Genomic DNA, 15,723 nt, shown 5'->3' with positions numbered 1-15,723 from the left:
TGTCCTGAATGGTATTGACTAGGTTTTCTTCTAGGGTTTTTATGGTGTTAGGTCTTATGTTTAAATATTTAATCCATCTGGAGTTAATTTTTGTTTAAGGTGTAGGAAGGGGTCCAGTTTCAGCTTTCTGCACATGGCTAGCCAGTTTTCCCAACACCATTTATTAAACAGGGAGCCCTTTCCCCATTGCTTGTTTTTGTCAGGTTTGTCGAGATCCAATGGTTGTAGATGTGTGGCATTACTTCCGAGGCCTCTGTTCTGTTCTATTGGTCTATATCTCTGTTTTGGTACCAGTACCATGCTGTTTTGATTACTGTAGCCTTGTAGTATAGTTTGAAGTCAGGCAGTGTGATGCCTCCAGCTGTTTTCTTTTTGCTTAGGATTGTCTTGGCTATGTGGGCTCTTTTTTTGGTTCCATATGAAGTTTAAGGTGTTTTTTTCCACTTCTGTGAAGAAGGTCAGTGGTAGCTTGATGGGGATAGCATTGAATCCATAAATTACTTCGGGCAGTATGGCCATTTTCATGATACTGATTCTTTCTAACCATGAGCATGGAATGTTTTTCCAACTGTTTGCGTCCTTTCTTATTTCCTTGAGCAGTGGTTTGTAGTTTTCCTTGAAAAGGTCCTTCACATCCTTTGTTAGTTGTATTCCTAGGTATTTTATTCTCTTTGTAGCAATTGTGACTGGGAATTGACTCACGATTTGGCTCTGTTTGTTTGTTATTGGTATACAGGAATGCTTATGATTTTTGCACATTGATTTTGTATCCTGAGACTTTGCTGACGTTGCTTATCATCTTAAGGAGATTTTGGGCTGAGATGATGGGGTCTTCTAAATATACAATCATGTCATCTGCAAATAGAGACAATTTGACTTCCTGTTTTCCTAATTGAATACCCTTTATTTCTTTTTCTTGTCTGTTGCATTTGGTTTGCCAGGTAAATACCTAAACTTTTAACCAAAATTACATATGGCTTCACCAGAAATATTTAATTCATGTTAAAGAAATTTCAAGCATCAGTGAGCAAATGGGAGTGATTTTTGTTCATTTATTTGACAAGGGAAGATTTCGGTGTCTTTTCTGATGACAGTCCCTATCCTTATAGAGTATTGATTATTAAAGTTATTCTTCATTACTGTCTGTGGATGCTGAACTGGTCATAAATCTGAGGAGGTGCTTTCACCAAATAGCACTTCTCTTCAGATTCAGAGCAACAGGTTGAGTTGGTTTCCCTGGTTCTACTTTTTTAATTAAGAGAATTCAGGGTTTTGCATCTTTAAGCTATACAATGGGTCAGAGAGATTTCATTCTACAACATGAGGACCTTGATGAAACGTGATTCCTTTTCTAAGGGAACTTGAGAAGACAGCACAGGTGGTAGTTATGCCTGGGAAAAACAAATGGATCAAAAGCAGGAAGAGCTGATGAAAAGGACTGTGGCAGGGGCCTCCAAATGTCCTGGGCAAAGTATGATCATCAGAGCTCTAAGGAATAGGAATGAAGGGGGAAAGGACTGGTTCTTTCTTATCTCTCTTGTATTAGTGATTTGCCATTTTTAGCCAACATAAGAGATATCCTAATTGCAGGAGAAAAAAACATGGAATTCTCAATGATTTCCTTCCCTACTCCTGGACTATTCATTTCTACCTACCCCTTACAGTCAGGGATGCCTTTCTAGCCAAGATTGAAATGGGTTTTGGAAAAGCATTGGCTGGATTTGTTCACAGACTGTTTAAGTATGTCAGAGTGACGGGCTACATGCTCTGCTTAACAGCATGGGGCACAGATTAAGAAAAACACAGGCATATTGGGAAATGGTTTTGACACAAAACTGAAGTACAAAGATTCATGTGACTGACTACTCACTGATAAATGTGATTTCAAAAGACGATTTCTACCTTACAGGAGTGTTGCCTTATGTGGACCCAAATGTTGTACGGAGAAACACTTTGTAGCATAATGGAGTTGTAGATACCTCCAAGTATTCCCGTCTGTTATTTGGGCCGGCCTTGCTTCATTGCACTAGACGTTAGTTCCTACCCACCTCAAAATTTCTACTGTTGGAGACGGGATCTTCGTAGTAAGGAGACCTGTGATCTGGCAGTGGAGCCTTCATAAGAGCTTTGATGCCCCTGCAGGTTAGAGTTTGGAGTAGTAAGAAAATCAGCTTGCAGTAGCACCAGTCTCAAACCTTCCAAAATATCTGGTAACATGCAAAGGTCTAAATGCTCTATAGTCACTGGGGTCTCCAAAAGCCTGGCTTTTCTTGGAATTCTAAGAGCATGAGTTCTTTGCATCAGTAGCCTCAACAGCAAACTCAGGAACAATTTTATTTGGATTCAAGCTTCTGATTGAGATGAACTAAAACCAACTAAAGCCAACTTCAGTAAAATCTAAAAGAAAAAAAGAAGGAAGGGAAGGAAAGAGGAAGAATTTTACAAAGACAGAGGGATTCATCTTAGAGACCAAAGGCATACTTATACATGAGCCTCAGGAAGGGATGGGGACCCCAGAGACAGAAAGCTCAGTCTTTGCCTGTCATCTGCCTCATTCTTTTTCAGTAGATCATGGCTCTTAGCTCAGATGTTATAATTATAGCCACCTTAAAAGATTGTCTTAATATCTTAGTGCCAGTCTTATGGACCCAGCTTGAATCAGATGTTAATTTCTGACCCAGTCAATGATGGCCAGAGAGGAGGGTGCATAATGCAAATATAGCCTCCATGATCCTTGTCCAGAGAAAGAAGAATAGTAGTAAACAAAGCAGAAGTACTAACAGTTACCTTCTACGCATCATCTGGATGTGCTTACCCACCATTCCACACCATCCTTTTACATTTACTAACTATTCATTAAGCACCTGTGAGGAGCATGGTTTTGATCTAGGTACCACGAACACACAAAAAAGAGTCAGACACATTCTACCAATTTGGAAAAATAGGGCATTAATGCATTAGAAATTAAATGGTACCCCAAAGTGTTCAGCAGAAATGACCATAGTGAAAAAAAGTGAGAAAGGAATACAAGTCAGTTTGCAGAAGATGTGGTTGAAGGATCACAGCATATTTTAGGAGTCGTCTGCACAAGGCTCCTTTTCAATAGAGGACTCCCTTCTACAACATTGGTGACAGACACAGGGTCTGCCAGCCTCTGCTCAAATGCATTCAGAATGTTTTGTGAGGTGGAGAGCCTTTACCGTTGTTGACCAAGTTAATTATTAGTCTGTTCTCCTTTATAGTAAAAAAAAAAAAAAGAGCTGCCCCATAATTTCTTATCATTGATCCTACCTCTGAGTGTCCTTTACATGTAATAGCCTAGTCAATATTTAAAGGGTGATGATGGCTTTCTCTCACCCCTACCCATAAGAGTTGACTGCCCTCAACCGTAAATCTTCCCATATGCACCATATGATTCCCATCGAACCACATGATTCTTCAGTGGTTACTTAGATGACCTGTTATATCTCTGTTGGAGCTCGTTTCCCTCATCTGAAAGTTTTATCTATAACCTTCTTAAATTAGAGAGCAAGATCTAGACACTATGTAGAGTCTGACCTGTGCAGACTACAGAGGGACCAGGATGAAATGTTTCTGCGGTGATACTTAAGACACGACGGCTTTTGTAGATAGTGAGTCTGGGACTTCCAGAAAATTACAGTTTTTGCTTTGGTTTTTGTTTTAAATCAGACTTCTGTTCAAGTAATAGCCAATCTTATTCTCTTAAAATGTGGTTCATAGACCACCTGTATCCAAATTAACTGAAATTATTTGTTAAAAATGAAGACTGAGGGCTCCTCTCCTAGACTATTGAATCAGAATCTCTGGGTGTGGAGTTGAGATTCTGCGTTTGTACTAAACTTGCTAATGTTTCTTACATACACTGAAACTTCAGACCTATCAATAATGGTGGTTAAGAACACAGAATTTCTCAGCTTCTAGCTGTGTGACAATGGGCAATTTACTTGACTTCTGTGAGTTTCACTTTTCTCATCTACAAAAGGAAGATAATAATTCCTCAGAGGATATTTGTTGAAACAATAATGTATGTGTAGTGGATACTGTTATCTACCCAGCTGCCAATTCCCAGCTCACCCTCCCCTTCTTTGCCAGTGGGGCTCAGTTTTGTTTGGGTGGGGTAGGCACCATTCCATGTGTTCAAGGAAGGTGAACCAGAGGTGAATCATGATTGATCTAAGATAACATTGGCAGTCCTATTTACTTTGTCATTGATTGGTTACGGTATGGTAACGTGATTTAATCCTGGACAATGAAATGTCAGGAGAAATTAGGGAGTTTTGGGGTACAGTTGTCCTAACCAATAGAAAGATATATGTGGGAGGTGTGCTTTGGTAGATGTTGAAATATCTGTGTGGCAGCTGGAATCATTGCAGCCTTTGTGCAGCCACAAAGGGAGATGTTACCCACACATGGAGAATAGCAGAGTTGGAGGATGGATTCTCCGTGGTGTCATGCTGCTCAGTCAGCCAACCCTGGGACCAATCACTCATCAGCCAGCGTGAGACAGGATACTACAAAGCCCCTTATAGTTAGGTACTCTTACTTGCAGCTAAAAGCATTCTAACAGATACAGCATGTAAATCCCTTAGCAGAATGCCTAACTCAATATGTGCACAACAAATGACAGCTATTATATTATTATTAATGATAGAAATATTGGACTTATTTTCCATTACATGTAGGTCAGGGATTGTAGGGCCAATTCTATTGTAAGATATATCTGCTCCAAAATATCTGCTGAGGGTTCGTACTAATTTTTCTTAGTCTCCACACTTTGTTCTAGCCTAATGAAATCATGGTGGATCTATTATACAATGCGTATCAGTTCTCTTTCCCAGCCTTGAGTTTGCTACAGATTTGACAAATTTTGCAGCCTTTTAAGTTTTCACTTACATTTCACCTCGCTTGAAAGTGGTTATGATTTTAATAGGAAGAAAAGAAGGCTTTTATGTTTGAGGCAGAAACATACTGTGATTGAGAATTATTCAGAGAAAAAGCCTAGTTTTATGATTTGTCATGGGTGGTCCCAAGTTAAGCATTGTAAAGGCATTTTGGAGGGCAGCTGGTGGAGAGTAAAGAGTTGGAAATTTATCTGGCAAATCTCTGGAGGGCTGGTGAGGCAGTTAGATGAAGTTAAGTGCCTGCCGAAGGTCATTCAATGATGGCATGGCCAAAGAGGGATTAGAATTCACAGTCACAGTGCCTGGAATTCCTGTGCGTGACTGGACTTTGCTACGTGATGTTACTTGGGGGCAACACTGAATATTGTGGCAACAAAATCTCCAGAGAACAAGGGGAGGGATAATGGCGGAGTCATTGACTCAAAGAGTGGTACAACTGGGAAAGATCTTGGGATTATCTGGTCCCACATTCTCATTTTACAGAGAAGGAAATTGACATCCATAGAGGTCAAGTGATATATCCAAGGTCATATAGCCAATAAGTGGCAGAGCAGGGATGAGGACACTCGTCTTATGACGCTTGATTTAGTGCTTTTCCTTTGATGAATTTATTACAAAATTCTCCTAGAATTTTATGACATGAGAGCTCCAAATATTTGGCAAAATTATAAAGTAGACTGCATTCTCTTACATCTCTTATTAGAGCAACTGCTTAATTTTCATTTATTCTGCTGTCTAGTTTTAACAGCACTTCCTGTGAGTTAGCCTGTTCTCATGCTGCTAACAAAGACATAGCCAAGACTGGGTAATGTATAAAGGAAAGAGGTTTAATGGACTCACAGTTCCACATGGCTGAGGAGGCCTCATAATCGTGGCGGAAAGCAAAGGAGAAGCAAAGTCACAGCTTACATGGTGGCAGGCAAGAGAGTGTGTGTAGGGGAGCTCCCCTTTATAAAACCATCAGATTCATAAGACTTATTCAATATCATGAGAACGCAAGGGAAAGACCCACCCCCATGATTCAATTACCTCCCACCACGTCCCTCCCATGACACATGGGAATTATGGGAGCTACAATTCAAGACGCTATTTGAATTCCCAGCAAATGTGCTAGGCCAGTACTTACTTTCCTGGTTGGTCTATCTAGACATATTTGTGACATATATCTATAATGGAAAAAAACTGACTTTTGTGGTTCTGGAAGCCAGTGTTATTACTTTTTATTTAAATAGCATATATGAAAACTGGGTAAATATTCCTCATGGCTGAACTATCATTATGGGGCACCATGTGTTAGGAATTGATCTTGACACAACACACTGGATATTTAATTTTTATTATTATTTTTAAAAAACTGAGAAAATCCGTGTTATTGTGTCAGTGTTACAAATAAGGATATTGGGGCTCAAGGTGATACAGCTAAAAGCTATATAGCTGGAATTAGAAGCCTGGTTCGTTTGAATCCAGAGCCCTTAATGGGTTTCAAAAAAGAAGAATGAGAATTCTGATACATTTAGGAGTATAGAAAATGAATTTGGGGCCTACGGCACAGACCGCAGAGGGCGGTACCGGGATTAGAGCATCTGTGTCATCCGAAGACGTAGTGAGGGCACTAAATTCCAGAAAAGCAATAATCAGAAACCAAGAGCTTTATCTTTTTCACAATGTTGCCTGGAGCTGATTCCGCTTCTGAAAACCTACCAAAAATATGTTTGGTTTGGAAGGAAACATGGTACCATCTACCAGCCAATTGAAGGTGCCAACTAGGGGTTGAGGTTTTCAGACTGATGCTTCATTCACAAAGGGAAGTGGAGTCTTGAATTTTGTGTCATGAGGGGGAGGTAGCCTCATTCAGCTTTGACAGATGGTGTAGAGTAGGGGTTTAGAGCATGGGCTATGAATTTAGATTTGGTCTGTCAAGTCCCAAGATGCTAGTTACCAACTATGTGACCAGTGTCTTTCAACACTAAATTCTCATCTGTAAAATGAGGTAATAATAGGACTTATCTAATGGCCTTGTTGCAAGGGTTTAGTGAGATGGGATGTGTAAAACATGAAGCACAGAGAGAGGCACTCAGTAAATAAATGTTTACAGCCTTGCTCGTCATTGGAGTCATTGTTTCAGTGGCTCTGTGTGAGGAATTGGAAGAGCAGGGCTCTACCTTTACACCGCCTCTACAGATCTGCATTCCTACTTTCTTCGGGAGGTCACACAATTTTTCAGAACCTCAGTGTTGCTATAGAAAGTCAACACAGGAATGTGTATGGCCATGCAACCTTAGGTCCCCTGTGAAGTAGGAAGACATGTGGAGAGAATGCCTGGCTCCCATCCTGCACAAGATGTGTTACAGTCACTGATGAGGCTTTGAGGAAAGTAGTTTGTCTCTGAGCAAGATTTGAAGCCAAGCTGCCATGTTTCTAAAAATGGCTACAAAACACCATTTTCTCAATTTGCGTTGGTGGGATTTTAATTTATGGAGGTATTGACCGAGTGACAACAAAGAGAGGCCAATGCTATTGAAAGTAAAATTTATTACTTGCTTCCTGAGAGGAGGAGGGACGCCACATCATGCAGGTTCTGTCAGGAGGGAGAAAGGAGCCAGGAGATCACTTAGGCTAGAGCCTTGTTTCTGCAGGAAAGGTGAGGCAAGGCCGAGTAAACATCTTAGCATTGGGTAATTTGAGTAATTCTAGCAGGCTCTGCGTGATCTAGGTGGACTGTGGTTGTCTCATACCTGGCCTTGAGATAATTTAGCACAGGGAAAATATTGGCCAGTATGTGAGAGATAGATAAGGAGGTGATTAGTGAATATGGGCTTGAGTTTGATTGGTTTGTGTATAAAAGTCATGCTTATAGGCAAGTTATTATCTTTAGGAATTAGCTAGTCCTGGGAGAGCTGGTCTCTGCTGGGATCTGTAAATTTCCCAAAATGTTGAAATACCAAAAGATTATAAAATTAAAAACATGATTGACATACTCATTCATAGGCCCCACCTTCCTTCCCTAGTCCCCTAACCCTCATGTCTCCCTGAAAACAGATAAAGTCATAGGTATCAAGGTCAAGGGTACATATCCAGCAGTTTGGGGTAGTAGAAAAGCAAGAGCAGCCTGGTGCTGATAACTCACGCCTGTCATCCCAGAGCTTTGGGAGGCTGGGGCTGGAGGATCACTTGAGTCTGCCTGGGCACCATAGCAAGACCTTGTCTCAAAAGAAGAAAGGAAGAAAGGAAGGGAGGGAGGAAGGGAGGGATGGAGGGAGGGATGGAGGAAGGGAGGGAGGGAGGGAGGGGCAGGAAGGGAAGAAGGGAGGAAGGAAAGAGAACTTGTAGGCTATGGTGGAGGATACCAAAAGTAGCTTTGTATTTTTTCTCAGATTCTGGGGTGTCCCACACTTTACAATCTGTGTACAGCTTGCACACAGAAAAGAAGAAAACCAACGACAAAGAAAAAAGTTGTGAGGAAGCCTCCTGCCACACATTCTATCTTTTAGTAGCACTACTAAGTAACCTGTAAATTCACATCAGGCCTGCAGCTGCCTGTTGTCAGTTTAGAATCCTGTTTGCCATTCTAGAAAGAAGTCTATGTTATAACTGCAGATTTCACCTCATAAAAACAAACACCACCTAACTCCTGCCCACACAAGAGCATTCATGTTATGAATTATTCACAGCATCTAATTTTCTTTTATGTCAGATATTTTTGTAACAGGTATAAAATATTTAACAGTCTGAATCAACTCTCATGCAGTGTTTTACAGCTACTTTGACTTAATAACCTGTATACACATTCCTGAGCCTTGAGCGTATCATACAATGATGGTTCATGCCCACTTTCCATGCCACTTGCAGCCAAATAAACTGCAAACTCAGGCGTGTGAGTTACTTCAGTTTTATTGCCACAGTTGCAAGGCACTGTTCACACTGCAGCTTACCTTCTATGTGTTCATGGACGTCTTGCTGATAAAGTCATCTGCATTAGATACAGTGGTACAAATCTTGAGACCACAGAGTTGGAAGAACTGCATTTATTCTCAACACCGGACAAAGGTGTTTTCCTTCCTTCTCTCTCCTCCCCTCCCCACCTCACCCCTCCCCTCCCCTTCCCTGCCCTTCCTCCTTCCTTCCTTCCTCCTTCCCTCCTCTCCCACACCTTCCCTCCCTCCCACTCCTTCCCTCCCTCCCTCCCTCCCTCCCTCCCTTCCTTCCTTCCTTCTTTTTGACAGAGTTTTACCATGTTCCACAGGCTGGTCTCGAACTATGGAGCTAAAGCGATCCACCCGCCTCAGCCTCCCAAAGCGCTAGGATTACCGACATGAGTCACCACACCTGGCACTGTTTTCATTCTTTCTAATGATACATTAGAAATCATATACATTGCTTTGATCTCTAAAATTTCATCTATCTAAATATTTATTGAGTACTTACTCATTTATAAGCTCCTCAAGGGCCTGTCCATATTTTTATATCCCTTTCATAAGCAGTGAACTGTATCAGGCACATACTGGGAGCTAAAATGAATACTTGATCAAGTAATTGTTTTATGGCAGCGTTTCCCAAAGTATATGCCATGGTCCACTGAAGGTTGATAGGATCCATGTGGTGGGCACTAAATGAATAAATTGAAAATACAATCCCTTCTATTCCAGAGTTCCTTGATTTTCACTGTTACATACTATAGCCCACTTACTAGTAGATAGGTGAGTTTACTAAAGGTTCTAAAATTAGATATAAAGATTTGGCTGAGTTGTTGAGTATTCCACTGAAATAGTTTATTCGCATGCAATACTTGTCAACATGGCAAAACTCTCACTGTGTGTGCATATACACAGACTTTTCATTACATTTGGGAAGCGTCTTTGTTATCAAAGCTTCACAGGTTTTTGCCTTGAGTTGCTCATGCTTTTCAATTCGTATTATCTTTGATCTAACTAATAGTTCCAAAAGTTTCCTTTTGAGGTTATTGAGGTCTTTATTTTAATTGGAAAGTGGAATAGGATGGAACGTATGATTACATGATTTTTGCCTTGTGTGAGTTGTCCCTAATCAAAATTTTAAAGAGCTACAGCTTTTGGCAGGATGATTTTGGGGGCCCATGAGGGCACATAGAGAGAGACATGTAACCCCAATTTATGGGGAAGCTTTTAAGAGAAAAGTTATATCTAAGTTGAGATGCAAAGAATGAAAAGCAAGCTGACTTACAATGTGATCTGTAGAGTACAAGTTTAGAAAAAAAAATCAATGTTTTTGTATTTTTTTTTTCAGGAGTTGGTATGTTTTATTAGGGAAAGTTTTTTTAACAAAATGTGGCTTTTATTTACAGAATTTAATGCCTATGGGGACTGTTCAACCCAGGAAGGATAATCGTTAAGCCTGCTAATGTATTTTCTTATTTTCAGTCTACATACAAATATTTTGTTTGCTGCTCATTCATAAAAACCCCAATATCGTAAATGACAAATAAATCCTCCCATCCCTTAATTAAATATACAAACAGCTTGAAAAACACAATTTAAATTGGCTTAATCTTGAAGTGTAATACAATGAAACTGAAAACTAAACATTTAAAGTCTTATACCAAATAGTAAAATAGTCGAAGACCTTCAGGATCCTTTGATTGATTTACATCAATAAGAGAACTTATTTTTGACATGTAAAAGATATGTGCTCATCTCCCATTACAATTTTGAGCTCTTATTGGTCAACCCTATTGGGGGAAGCCACAAAGCATCACCTTCTTTTGTAATTTCACTGTCATCAATAATTCTCTTCAGTTGTTCCATTACACTCTTGTGCACATAAGCCTCTTTTCTGATTATTACATTGTTTTTGTAATTGCTGTTGTTGGCACATCTAAGCTTTCTGTCCATCCAAAACCCGAACTCCAGAAACTCGTGCCCAAACTTGCCTTTGTGCTCCATGTAGTAGTGCAGGTAGAAATCGCTGGTCATCATTTTTGCTCCCGGTAAGCCCCAGATCAAGATTATTTTTTAAATATCTTTAAAAGTTTTAAATTTAATTTGCCATGTTGTCTTGTAAGCTACATTTCTATTTTTTCCCTTATAAGAGCTTTGGGATCTTTAAATGGATAATCTTTATCACTGACATAATTGTAAATGCTTTTGAGTTCCACACCCCATTTCCAGCTAAAGCAAAATGGCGCCATTGATTGTACTTGCCAGAAAATTAATTTTAAGATTTGCCATGACATGTTTCTCCCTGTGGGAACGTGCCCTTGTGTGGGAACAGTGCTATCTTGTCTGTAACAATGAGGAAAAGATTGAGATATATTCACTGTATACTATACATTGAACGCTTACTATGTACAACGCAGTGTTCTGTGTGCTGGAGACAAAGCAGTCCCTAAGTACAAAGCAACGCATTTGCCCTCCTAGTACTTACAGTCTATTGGGGACAACAGACAAAAATAAGTTACCATATAAAATGCCAGGTAGGAATGAGTATTATAAGAAAAGGAGAGAGAGAGTGATGGGGCTGGAGGAGGCTATTTTAGATACAGTGGTTGGAAAAGCCCCTATAATGAGGTGACAACTGAACAGAGACTTGAATGAGGTGGAGGAGTGAGCCATATAGCTCTCTGGGGAAAGAGTATTCCAGGTCAAGGGAACAGGAAGTACAAAGGTCCTGGGGTGAGAATATGTTTTATTTTATTTTAAAATTTTCTTTCACAAGGAGGCAAATACATCTTTTCTTTTTTTTTCTTTTGAGAGACAATCTTGCTCAGCCACCCAAGCTGGAGTGCAGTGGTGCAATCTCGGCTCAATGCAACCTCCGCCTCCTGGGTTCAAGCAATTCTCCTGCCTCAGCCTCCTGAGTAGCTGGGATTACAGGCTCCTGCCACCATGCCCAGCTGATTTTTGTATTTTAAGTAGAGACAGGGTTTCACCATATTGGCTAGGTGGGTTTCGAACTCCTGAACTCAGGTGATTCACCCGTCTTGGCCTCCCAAAGTACTGGGATTACAGGTATGAGCCACTGCCCCCATCCAAATACATCATATTTTAAATTGACTGCCTGCAGAATAAGTAGAAAGTAACATACTGGTATGGAGAGTAATATGTAAACTTGGCATTTAAGGAGGAGAGAAAAAGATAAACAAGTAATTTTTCAACTTTCAGCTGTCAGGCAGCTTCACAATTGTACTTTATAAAAATAAGAGTTCTGGCCAGGTGTGGTGGCTCATGCTTGTAATCCCAGCACTTTGGGAGGCCGAAGTGGGTGGATCATGAGGTCAGGAGTTCAAGACCAGCCTGGCCAACACGGCAAAACTCCATCTCTACTAAATATACAAAAATTAGCTGGGCATGGTGGCACACCTGTAATCCCAGCTACTTGGGAGGCTGAGGCAGGAGAGTCGCTTGAACCTGGGAACTGGAGGTTGCTGTGAGCTGACACCACACAAAAAAAAAAAAAAAAAAGAAAAAGAGTGAGACTCTGTCTCAAAAAAAAAAAAAAAAAAAGAACAGTTCTGTCAAAGGATAGATCATTGGCTCATAGGCCCCAGGGCATTTTTATTTCTCTTTCTCGTATCTATATATGTCAGAATGGTCTTCTGTCTTCGCCTTCCTCTGCTTGTTTGGACAGGTGTCAGAAAATAGGATAGGCATTTTTCCTATAATCACAGCTTTTCTCCTTATGTTATATGCACATATGCTTAATCCTGTTCAAGTCTTTGGTCTAGCTGGTGTTTATATTTTTTAAAAAATAGGCAGAATTGAGTGATTAGTGAAGCTGATTCTACTTACTTTGAAATATCACATGAGGCAGTGATCTATGCCTAAACGCTGGTTTCCAAAACAAAATATTTCTATGGATTTTTCTTTCTATTACCCTTAGCCCACTGGTCCGTTGCATCTGTGAGCAAGGTGATCATCATGAGGCTCTGATTAATGTACCATCAGGATAAGTAGCTCCTCCATGTAAGAGTTGAAGCAAGTTAATGATGGGAATAAATAAATCCATAGTATAGCAGGTATCAATACTGACCACTGTTGCTCATCAGAGAGCGTGTCTGCCCAACAAAGAAAGCACTTCAGCTGACCCCCTGATATTTTCTCATCCGTGCGGCCAACAATGTAGTCAGTTTTAAGACAAAATATCACACAGGGGCTTTCTTAGAGCTATAGGAAAAGAGAACCTATCTTCTGCTTGGAGATGCTGAGAGGGTAAGAAGTAATTTAAGAGCCAACAGGCATCATCTTGTTATCATAAACAGAAATGCTAACTAAAAATGGTGCCAACCCAAGAAAAGCAGAGCTGGGACGTTGTTTGAAAACCTGGAGCCACCCATACCTGAAGCGAGGATACCACTCTCTGTTTCAGTTTTATGAGATGATTAATTCTGAGCAGAATGTAAATGTTTTCTGCATTTTTGTCTTCGATTAAGAAAATGAGTTGGATTACTGTATGATATGGTTTGGATTTGTGTCCCTGCCCAAATCTCATGTTGAAATGTAATTCCCAGTGCTGGAGGCGGGGCCTGCTGGAAGGTGATTGCATCATGGGGGTGGTTTCTCATGGTTTAACACCATCCCGCTTCGTGTTGTCATCCCAATAGTGCGTTTTCATGAGATTTGGTTATTTAAACATGTCTGACATACCTCCGTCTCCCTCTCTTCTCTCTCTCCTCTCCCTATCTCTCTCTCTCACACACACACACTCACTCCTTCCATGTAAGATGTCTGCTCCTGCTTTGCTTTCCACCATGAATTAAAGCTCCCTCAGGTCTCCCCAGAAGCAGATGCATCCATGCTCCCTGTACAGCCTGAGGAGACATGAGCCAATTAAAACTCTTTTCTTTATAAATTACTCAGTCTCAGGAATTTCTTTATAGAAATGTGAGGACAGACTAATACACTGTGACCTGCAAGTCAAAGGTAATTTTCATCTGACTCCTTGCTGGTACCTCCCAGCAGGATACTAGAGCATCCAATAGACAGGAGAAGAGGTGATTAGACCTGTATTCCTCAATTGCCAGGAGGAAAAATTTCAATGCTGGACATACAATGGAATCATCCAACATATGTGAATCGGTTAGGGTAGTTTTGTGAGTTATGAAACCTAAGCCTTTATTCTTTTTGCTCTGCTGTAAATTGAATAGAATAAAAATCCACCACAACCACATGCAATCTGAGCCTTGCCCTTCAAAAATTTTAGCCAATCAAAGCCTACATTGAAAAGATATCTTCTGCCGGGCATGGTGGCTCACACCTGTAATCCCAGCACTTTGGGAGGCCAAGGCGGGCAGATCACTTGAGATCAGGAGTTCGAGACCAGTCTGGCCAACATGGTGAAAACCCATCTCTAATAAAAATACAAAAATTAGCTGGGTGTGGAGGTGCCCAGTAGCCAGGGCCCAGTAGCTGGGATTGCAGCTACGTGGTGGCCCAGTACCTATAATCCCAGCTACTTGTGAGGCTGAGGCAATGGAACCCGGGAGGCAGAGTTTGCAGTGAGCTGAGGTCATGCCACTGCACTCCAGCCTGGGAGACAGAGTGAGACTCTGTCTCAAAAATAAAAGAAAATATATCTTCTAGAAAAAAATGCATAGATTGGACTCCACTAAAATTGAAGACTTCTGTGCATCAAAAGGCATTGTCAACAGAGTAGGAAGGCCATCCGCAGAATAGGAAAAAATATTTGCAAATTATATATATTACAGGAGATTAATACCCTAAATATATAAAGAACTCTTACACCTCAGCTACAACAAAACAAATAACCTAATTTAAAAATGGGCAAAAGAACTAAACAAACATTTCTCCAAAGAAGATATGCAAATGGCCAATAAGCACATTTAAACATGCTCAACATCACTAATGACTGGGAAATGCAAATCAAAGCGATTAGGAAATACCACTTTACACCCATTATGATGACTATTATTATTTTTTTAAAGGTCAGATCTGGTAGCTCACACCTATAATCTCAGCACTCTGGGAGGCAGAGGCAGGGGGCTCACTTGAGCCCAGAGGTTCTGGGCAACATAGCAAGACCCTGTCTCTAGAAAAAAAAAATTTGTAATTAGCTAAGTGTGGCGGTGCACACTTGTAGTCCCAGCTACTTGGGAGGCTGAGGTGGGAAAATTGCTTGAGCCCAGAAGGCTGAGGGTGCAGTAAGCAACAATTGTGCCACTGCGCTTCAGCCTGGGTAACAGAGTAAGACCCTGTCTTCAAATAAAATAAAATAAAATAGAAACAGTAAATATGTGTTAGTGATAGAGACAGGTGGCAGCCAAAGATCTCCTGTTGAAACTCCACCCTTAAACCTAAAGCAGCCTGAAGGTTGAAAAACCGGACCACTGGTCCCAGATGAGGCCTGCCATTTCACAACTGATTCTTTCTGAATAATGCCCACCTGCACACTGCGGGGACGGTGTGGAGCCTCAGGAAGTTCATGGCGTTTGCCACGAGGAGGAGCCTGGCCTCTCCTGGTGCTGTGTGGTGACCTGGGATTCAATCTGTGAGGCGGTAAATCTTCTAGCAGGACTCTTTCTCTTTGCTAAGAGTTATTTTGCCTTTTTCCTTTTTGCCCAATAAATTCTGTTTTCCTCGCCCTTCTACGTGCCCGCAAGCCTAATCTTTCCTGGTCATGTGACAAGAGCCTGGTTTTAGCTGAACTAAGGAGAAAGTTCTGCATCATTAGTGAGGATGGTGAGAAATTGGAACCTTTGTACATTGCTGTGGAAATGCTGCAGCTGCTATGGAAAATAGTACGGTGTGTTCTCAAAAACTAAAAAATATGATCCAGCAATCCCACATCTGGGTATATACCCAAAGGAGTT

The 15,723-nt window shown here is 40.8% G+C and overlaps 1 long non-coding RNA gene and 1 pseudogene across 1 annotated transcript; both read right to left on the bottom strand.

Annotated features, from left to right (window-relative positions):
* Nucleotides 1-886: 886 nt before the first annotated feature.
* Nucleotides 887-15,518, bottom strand: LOC119474110. Its single transcript, XR_005203402.1, has 3 exons — nucleotides 15,297-15,518; nucleotides 13,604-13,704; nucleotides 887-1,391 (listed from the first exon to the last, which is right to left on the bottom strand). It is a non-coding gene; the product is annotated as an uncharacterized LOC119474110 (long non-coding RNA).
* LOC119474109 lies at nucleotides 10,432-10,873 on the bottom strand (annotated as a pseudogene).
* Nucleotides 15,519-15,723: the final 205 nt, after the last annotated feature.

This window comes from Cebus imitator, unplaced genomic scaffold (genome assembly GCF_001604975.1).
Source record: "Cebus imitator isolate Cc_AM_T3 unplaced genomic scaffold, Cebus_imitator-1.0 Scaffold212, whole genome shotgun sequence".
NCBI classification, from domain to species: domain Eukaryota; kingdom Metazoa; phylum Chordata; class Mammalia; order Primates; family Cebidae; genus Cebus; species Cebus imitator.
This window is presented reverse-complemented; position numbering and strand designations above follow the sequence as displayed.